The following is a 9265-nucleotide window of genomic DNA, read 5'->3' as shown; positions in this document are numbered from 1 at the left end:
AAGGCAGTTAGAGGTAAATGTGAGACATGCCCTTGTATCATATCAGCATCTCAAATGCTGTGTAGCATTGCTACATGAACTTTAACTTCCTTGTCAATATATGAATACACACAAACCAAATATTTATAGTAAACTAAAATAACATCATTGAGTGTTCCACCCTTGTTAAATTCTTTACACCTTAGCTCCCACCTTGCTTGATAGAAAATGAAGAGTGTCCTGTCATAAATAAATGTCCTTCCGTTCCAAGGACACACCTACATGAGGAATATCTAGAAATGATATTTAAAGCTTTCATACATTGTGAAGAAATTCAGAGGTTCTTTAGAAATGTTATACAATATTTTGTGTTGCTTGTATGAGTCAAGGTTATGGGTCACATTTATGCATGATCGCCTTCCAATTGCATTCATGATGGAATATGTTTATTTGTCCCTATACTGTTGACAAGGCCTTGATAAAATGGAACACACTAAGGAAGATCAGGATATACTGAAGTTCATCTTAATGGGGGAGAAAAAAGGCTGATTTCTATTCATTACCTGTTTCTAGATAATGAAAACATTGAATTGTTGAGAAAAGTTCAAGGTCCTTTGTGAATCCAAAATAAAATAAACTACATAAGAAAACAGTCTTCCTACTAGTCCTAAAGTATTTGTCATTACATGTCATGAGCAAAGCCCTGAAGTTCTTACTTAGGACTTGTCTACATGGGGGGCTATTCCGAATTAACTCAGTGTGTGGATACACTCTTTCTTTCTTTGAAAGTAGATTAAACTAATTTGGAATAAGGCACTCTTATTCTGCTTTAAATTCACACCCTATTTTATCCTGGATTAATTTTCATGTGTAGACAAACCCTAGCAGAGTTCCTATTGAGACATATCATGGAGTCCTTACTCAGGTGAAAACTCCCTTTATAGTCAATAGAGGTTTATCAGAATATGGCCCTTTGGCTTCGTTAAGGGCAGAAGGGGCAAAGCACCAGTCTGCCCATTGACTTTAGCTGGAGTTTTACTTGTGTAATGGCCAATACAGGGAATTGAAGAGACAACCTGTGGAGCTAGAAACATGAATCTCTACAACTAAAGAGTCCGGATCCATCTCAGAGCTGTAATAGACCCATGATCTCTATGGTTCAGGCACAGAGGAGGACACATAACACACACAGGATTACATAAGCAATGAATGAAAATTGAGTAAAGACTCCAGGATTTAGCTTAGTATGAATAGTTTGCTGGGCTTTGAATCATTGCCGGACTAAATAAATCCCATATTTCAGATAAATCAGGAGTCTCCGTCTTCAGAATTTGATAATCCAAGTGAATTGCATGGATAGAACCTTCCTCAAGACTAGACGATGATGAGGCGTGGCAAATGGTGACTGTGATGAGGCACTTCGATCTATAATGCATTATTAGATATGAAGTCTTGTTAACGATTATATATACAAAAGGTGGGGTGGGGGAGGAACTACAATGATTTGTGTAGGAAGGTCCTAGGCAGAAGCTCTACAGTGAAGCAGAGTGGGAGTGGAAAATTAACGGTATGAGGTTAATACTGTCTAACAAAGTTCTTAGTTCACTGTTGGAAGAAAGTGACGGTCTCTTGGAATCTTTGCTATTATCATATGACAGATTCCGTCCCTGGCTACGTGAGTGCAGCTCCCACTTAAACCTTTGTGTCACACATCTACAGGTAGAGTGTATCCGAGAATGCTGATCGGTTTTTTATCTATAGCATTTAGTTTGTTGAGTATTGCCAAATCCAAGCAGACAAAAATTATTAGTTCGGCCCCCCTCCCCCCCAAATCATGCAACTGGATTTAAAATCTTGATATTTTTAAAGAAATTTTTTCACTTTATTTGCCTTCTCATGTTGAGCCTTTAGGGTTCCTGTTTTCAAGCTTTTCTCTACAACTATGAGGGCTAGAAACATTTTATAAGTGTTATATATATTTACAGATAAACTGTCCTGAACAAATAAGACTCCAGTCTCTATTTTTTAGTTTTACTTTCATCTTCAAAGTAAATGTATATCTGGGGCCCTATTTCCATAATACTGTCTCTCATCATGTTTCTGGCTACCCTGGAAAAAACTAGAACTGAGAAGTCCCCAGGAAAGTCAACTTAATTTTGCAGATTCAAGAGGTCTGAATGAGTTTCTCAGCTTCTGAGGTCATAAATCAGCAAATCATTTGACAATGTTCTAATTCCATTCCTATACATCCAAAGCACTTAAGCCATGTGGATTCGTCAATGGGATGTAAGAATATGCCTAAAGGTAAACCATATGCTTAAATCCTTTGCTGAATATAAGTGGATGGCTGAATCAAGGTCTGGAGGCTTAGCTACACCAAAGATCTGAACTTTTTCACTCATCATAGCACCAGAACTTAGTTTCCGCATGTTTTACAGCCTTTCTTCCAAATAACCATGAAAGGCCAACTTTACTGTGATTAATTAACACAACCTATACTCTCTACTGTAGAGTTTGTGGATGAATAAAAGATGTTTTCCCAGGTTCTTTATATACGTAGTAGGTTTTTCTGCTGGCTCCTGTCAAGCAAAGTCACAAGAATTTGCTATTTTTATCACCCTCTGCTCTGGGGCTGGTTCAACATTTTCTGCTGAAACTTTTTTTTAATGGAAAATTGGGTTTTCAACTACATTTTTCACAAGAAGTGCCTGCTTTTTGCAGAAAGTTTCAATATTTAATCAGAAAATATTGAAATATTTTGTCCAAAAATATTTAAATTCAAAATGGTACCATGGTGCTTCATGGGTATTGTAGTTTGACTGCCTTATGCTCCCATTCTCCACCATATACTAAGACCTCAGATTGGACTACATTTCCCATGATGCAACACTTGCTGCTGTCTTGGTGAGGGGAAAGGGTGCGTCATAGGTGTTCCTGGCCGTGGTACCTAATGGGTGATGTAGTCCAGTTAGAGCAGTGATACTCAGACTGCAGCTCACAAGCCACAAGTGACTCTTTAATGTGTCTCCTGCAGCTCTTTACAGCACACAATACTCAAACACTGTGTGATATAATTATTAACCAATCAGGATGCCTTTAATATGTTAATAACCAATGAAGTTATCAACTTGCACTAAGTTATTAACTTATTTGCTGTGAGAACAACACATCTATCTATCTATCTATCTATCTATCTATCTAAATACACACACACTAAATATTTCCCATCATACTGAATATGAATAGTACTATACTAAATGAAACAATGAATTCACACTACTGTGACTCTTTTGTGTAATGTTGATCGCTAATTTGGCTCCTGAACCATTCAGGTCTGGGTATTATTGAGTTAGAAGGTCCAGCCCAAAGAGCTCAATGGGAATATAAGACCTGACCTACAATTCCTGTGAGGCACCCTGGAGCCAGTTTGAAATTAAATATTTTGGTTTTCAGCCAAAATATTTAGATGAAATGTTACATTTTTCCACAGAAAATGTCAGCAAAAACAAACGATTTTTTCCTAAATTTTCACCAAAAAATCCCACCCCATTTTTCAGCCAGCTCTACTGATTCATCATACAGATGCAGAGAAAATGCAAGGCTCCAAAGTGCTGAAGCAAGAGGGCATAGGCTGTAGCAATACAGTATATCTCCACTGTTCTGCATTTCAAGGAATGTTCCACTAGGATGACTTTCTACACCCCAAACTGCCTAGGGTGAGTGTATCTTTGCCTCAGTGGGCCATCTCTGAGCTCCCTGGTTGGCAGCTGTTTCAGTTGCTAAGATCAGCTGACCATTTTTCTTTCAGGGGAAAAATGTCTTATATGCAATGCTAGAGAAATGTACATAATATTCTAGTGACTTTGTTCATAACCCTACACTAATCCCTATAAGCATCTGATTTACATGACTATTCTTCCTGTTGTCTAGAACTCACAGAACTTGGACTAAGCTTTGATGAATTCAGACCTTTTGTTGTGTACTAAGAGAGATTAAACAAATAAGACACATTAGGTATTAACAGAGCTTTCAGGACAAAAAGTTAATGTTCGTGTCTTGTATTGTATTATATGCATTTACTTATTTCTTTAATGAGAAAATGGTCTTTTTAGATAACAGATATATTCGTATTCTTATTCTTTAAAAATCTGTAAACTTTGCTGCACATTATCACTTGAATAGACCAAATAATTAGAGTGCCTACTCATAGGCAATTAGCTTTCACTAAGACTGAAGTTTATAGAGGAATTTTAAAAAAGACAGTTACTAACTGCATGGAAAATCTAAAAATAAGGGTTTCACTTAGGTTTCTAAAAGCAATTGAGATCTCTTAGACAAACAATAACTTATTGTATCACATTTAAAAGTATTATTATTAATTTAGGATGGTATTCCCAATTCTGGTATTAGAGTTTGTGTGATTAAAAAAGCTGCCGTTTAATGGATTGAGGAGGGTGATGTAAAATGCAAGCAGGGTTAAATAAAAAGATAAGTCACGGCAGTATCATGGCCTTCTGGCTAGAATTTCAAAGGACTCTAAAGGCATTAGGAAGTTGGGTACCTTGAGGCCTCTTTGAAACTCCCAACTTGAATGCATGTAGCATGTGTCTGCAAGTGGATCAAACTATAGCATTATACTGTAGCATGTTAATCCCACTTACCTCAAGTGCTTGAAGTCAGCAGATTGAAAGGAACGGTTGTAAAGGAATCATTTTAATCTAAAGTGACTTGCTTTAAAAAAAATCAGGATTCTAATCTGAGATACATACAGATATATAATCACACACTTCTACTATGAGGGGAGGGCGAACTGACCAGAAACAAGGCAAGGGTATAATTCTACAGGCACTTTTTTATTTATTTGTATTACTGTAGCACTTAGAAGCTCTAATCATGGACCAGGACCCCACTGTGCTAGGTGTTGTACAAACCCAGAACAAAAAAAAAAAAGTAAGGCTGTCCTTACCCCGCAAAGAGCTTACATTCTATGAGACAACAAATGGAGAGAGACAGACAGGGAGTACAAGGAAACAATGAGACAATATTGATCAACATAATAGGCAGTGATCTCAGGACACCAGCAGCCTAACCACAGTCAAGTTTTTGTAGGCCTCATGGCAAAGGAGAAAGTTGCATGTTTTGAAGGAGAATAATGGGGTAGCTTTATGGGGAGCACCTCCCAAGTGTGAGGGGCAGCATGGGGGAAAAAGTATGAAGGTGTTTGTTCAAAAGTGTCATAAGTGGATGATGGCATTCTGGGCCTATCAGAGACCGGGGTCGACAGCTCAATAGTATTGTGTTTCCTGGTATAGAAGGAGTGGATGCAATAGGTTTTATCATAACGAAGGGTCTAGCAGAAGTTTGGAATGTTAATATTGAAGACACAATAGTGCTGAAGGGCTAGATTCTGATATCCTTTTACTCTGCAAATAGTCAATTGAAAAGTTATCTCTGAGGAGGAATGAGAAATAAATCCATTTTGATCATCATCCTGTTTGACTTGGGAAACATGGACATATTGCAAAGTCTGATGAATAAAGTACAGTTGTTTTGTTCCTAGATCTCAGCACTGCTACTCAGGGCAGAAGGAAAGAGCACAGAGAGCTACTTTGCTAAGGACACTATGGCGGTATTTGTGTTATTTCTCAAGCTGAGAATCCACTTGTAACAGAGTGCAGGGTGGGAACAGATGAGCATGGACTCTGATCACTCAGACGTTAATTATTTCCCCCTGAGAAAAATCAGGCTAGCTGGCTGGATGATCTAAGGAGCCAATTACCTCATCAGCCTAAAACTGATAAAGAGGCAGGAAGGAAGCCCCAATGGTGGGGAAAAGAGAGAGAGGGTGGATAGACTGACTGACTAGTTGAGCTCAGTAACATGGAGGCCTTTAGGGAGAGAGACCTCTGTTCCCCTCAGGTCCTAGGGAGAGGGCCAAAAGTGTCGTCGGCACTGTAAATAGGCTGTTGCATGGGGATTGCTGTAGAAATGGTGGAGGGAACTTAAAATAAAAGAATATGGTGAAGGCACAACCACTGGAGTCCATCCAGTTTCTGCAGAAAGAAGGAGAGAAAGGAGCCATGCCCTCTGACACCACTACTGTAAGAAATACCACATGTTCCAGGGGTGCTGACTGAGGGCCATCCAGAATGCTTAAAACAATAGGAACTAGTACAAGGCTATTCTTCAAGACTAATTTTAAGAAATAAAAGGACTCTGAAGTTCTGACATGCTTTGTGAGATGGGTGATGTGGAAACATATTCTTTTATTAACATTTTCTATAAATTTTACTTCATTTAAGGTTGATTGGTGCTGTAAAATGATACTGTTTCCTGATGTTAGTAGTTAGAGGACAATGCAAAGAAATTACAGGATAAGCAGATATTTGGTTTAAAAGAAAAAGAGAGGGGGAGAGAAAGAGAGAAATAAGTATGCTGCAGGTACTTTTTTCTCTACTGTAAAACATCAGGACAATACTGACTGTGAGGTTAGACACGGACAAGGAAAGGAACCAGCAAATCTGTCCAGAGGTTTGCAAAGATAAAATGCTAGCCACTATGGGCCTGATCCAAGGTCCATTGAAGTCAACAGGTGTCCAGGCACTCTTCCTTGGAAAGTTGACTAAATACTAGTAATAAAATAGTAAATACTTTTACTTTGAAAGGCACTAAATTTTAATTTAATTTGATTAAAAATTATGGTTTTGTAATGAACTAAAACCCCATATAGTTTTGCACTGAGTTCATTTCTTCAGACAAAATAGTTCTTAATTTGCACTCTCAAGAAATTACTGGTGGAGGGAATTTGAAATGGTGTATATAGAGCCTTTCACCTCTAGATCATCAATCCAGATCCAACACAAGTCAGTACCAACCAAAAGTTGGTAATGTATCATAGCTGCTTAATGTCCTATCTGAAATGAGTGGCATGATTTCACTCCATTTCTCATTGGATATGTGTCCCCATCAAATGTGGCACTAATTAGCATTCTTGTCAGCAGTCTCAGCTAAAAGGCCAAGGAATGAATGGCCTTAAACTATCCTCTTACTCCTAGATGTGTTCCCAGAAGATCATAGTTGGAGGGACATTATAGGGTAGCGTGGGATGGATGAGTACCTGTTCCATGGATATAATATCAACCTTTAGGGCTGGTAACTGGGAACCTTTCACAGAGCAATAAAATTCACACCAAATTGTAAATGAAAATATTTTAAAAGAAATTACTGACTCCACATAAGACATGATAAAATTCTTCCCTTCTCCCCTCTTGAATTGATCTGGAGTTTGTTGGGTTTTGGAAGGCTCAACAGATTTGGTGTTCAAATTGCTAGTCTGACTGTCCAAATGCTGGACATCTGAACTAAGAAAATAGTAATTCATTCATTAAATCAGGCAGTTTTAAGTTTCTAGGATACCAAAAATAATGGGCCAGATCTTCAGTTGGTGCAAACTGGCCCTAATTTCAGTGGAGCTGTGCACATTTACATCAGCTGAAGAACTGGCCCAATGATTTACAACGTTTTGTTGAAGTTCAAAAATGGCTGACCACAATTTTCTTTTTGGTGTTTATAACTTGGTCATAAAAATGCATGGAGGACAAATATGGTCTCAGTAAATAAAGTCTTATTCCAAGAACAATTTAAAAGCAAAGGAGTACTAGTGGCACCTTAGAGACTAACCAAATTATTTGAGCATAAGCTTTCGTGAGCAACAGCTCACTTCATTGGATGCATTCAGTATTTTCCACTGAATGCATCCAATGAAGTGAGCTGTCGCTCACGAAAGCTTATGCTCAAATAATTTGGTTAGTGTAAGGTGCCACAAGTACTCCTTTTCTTTTTGCGAACACAGACTAACACGGCTGCTACTCTGAAACCAAACAGCAAAAAGCCACCTAAGTTTATAATGAAAACGCTGCCAGACTGACCCCCTTAGGGGACACAGTCCAACAAATTGATTTGACAGATCCTGACCAGAATTGAACTATACCAGATTACATTGAAACAGTAAATGTGTTATATGTTCCACCTCAATGCATTTAAAATCACTGCAGTCAAAGAATGACTGCTTTAAGAATCATGCAAAGGTGGGTGTAGCAATGGATCAGCCTTCCTGTTTGCAAAGGGAGAGTCTGAGAAATCTGAAAGAACAAAGCCCTATGTGCAAGAGGGAAACGGGAATACAAAGGGAGAGGGCAAGGGGTCGGGGAGAGAATGGGGAAAGAGAACAATAGAGAACCTGAGGTAAGTGGGGACATAGAGGCAGAAAAGGTGTAGAAGAGAGAAGAGTGGGGTAGCGAGGGAGGAAGCAATGGGACAAAAGTGAGGAAAAGGGGCAGGGAAAGAGGGAAGGAAAATGGAGAGAGAGGAGGGAAAAAAGGGGGACAGTGTGAGTGAGAGAGAGAGGGTGCTTCCCTAAGGCTCCTGAGTTGCTATTAGAATAGTTAGCTGTGCCACTTTAAGCTCTCTAGTGTAGACACTCTAAGCCGACTCTAAGTCAACTTAATTAATCTACCCTCAAGGAGTGGCAGCAGCTATGTCTGCGGGAGAAGCTCTCCTACCAACATAGCACTGTGTACACCAGCACTTAGGTTGGTGTAACTTATGTAGCACAGGGGGTGGCTTATTCACACCCCATTCGCAACATAACTTACACCAGCATAAGTGGTAGTGTAGACATAGTGGAGATAAGATGAATGCATTCAAGAAACAATCCCGAAACATTGTTGTTTCAGAAAAACGCTTGAGCGAGAGGGAGGGTATGTGAGAGTCCTCCCTATAGCTGCACTGACACTGGCAAAACTTGGACATGCAAGTCAGCACCTGGGCAGCTCCAGTTACTACAAATGGCAAATCACAGATAGGACCCAACTGGGTGTGTATTGCCCGGGGCCTCCCTGAAGGAATATCTTGTGCCTAGATATTCCCTCCCCTCCACACATACACACATGCTACCAGCTGGGTAGAATGCTGGACCTTCCCCTACAAAAAACAGGCCGCTGAACTGATACCAGGCTCTTTTTCTTCTAGGTGGACTAGCCATTAGCCATCACATTTAACACACGTGTGCCTCTATGCCCGTGTGTGTGTCCCTGTGTTTGCATCTGTCCCCTTGTGGGTGCCTCTGGTCACTGTACGTGTAGCCCAGTGGGTTGGCCTTCATGCCTCTCTTTCTGCGCCGTGGCACTCTGCGGGCATTGCCCCGTGTCCCCCCACTACACCATTCTCTCATCAGCACCTGTGTGACTCCGCATCAACCTGTGTGTCGGTTTCACGTGTCCCCAAG

The sequence above is a fragment of the Lepidochelys kempii genome, chromosome 7 (assembly GCF_965140265.1).
Source record: "Lepidochelys kempii isolate rLepKem1 chromosome 7, rLepKem1.hap2, whole genome shotgun sequence".
Lineage (NCBI taxonomy): Eukaryota > Metazoa > Chordata > Testudines > Cheloniidae > Lepidochelys > Lepidochelys kempii.
The sequence above is the reverse complement of the archived record's forward strand: the minus strand, read 5'-3'. Positions refer to the sequence as shown.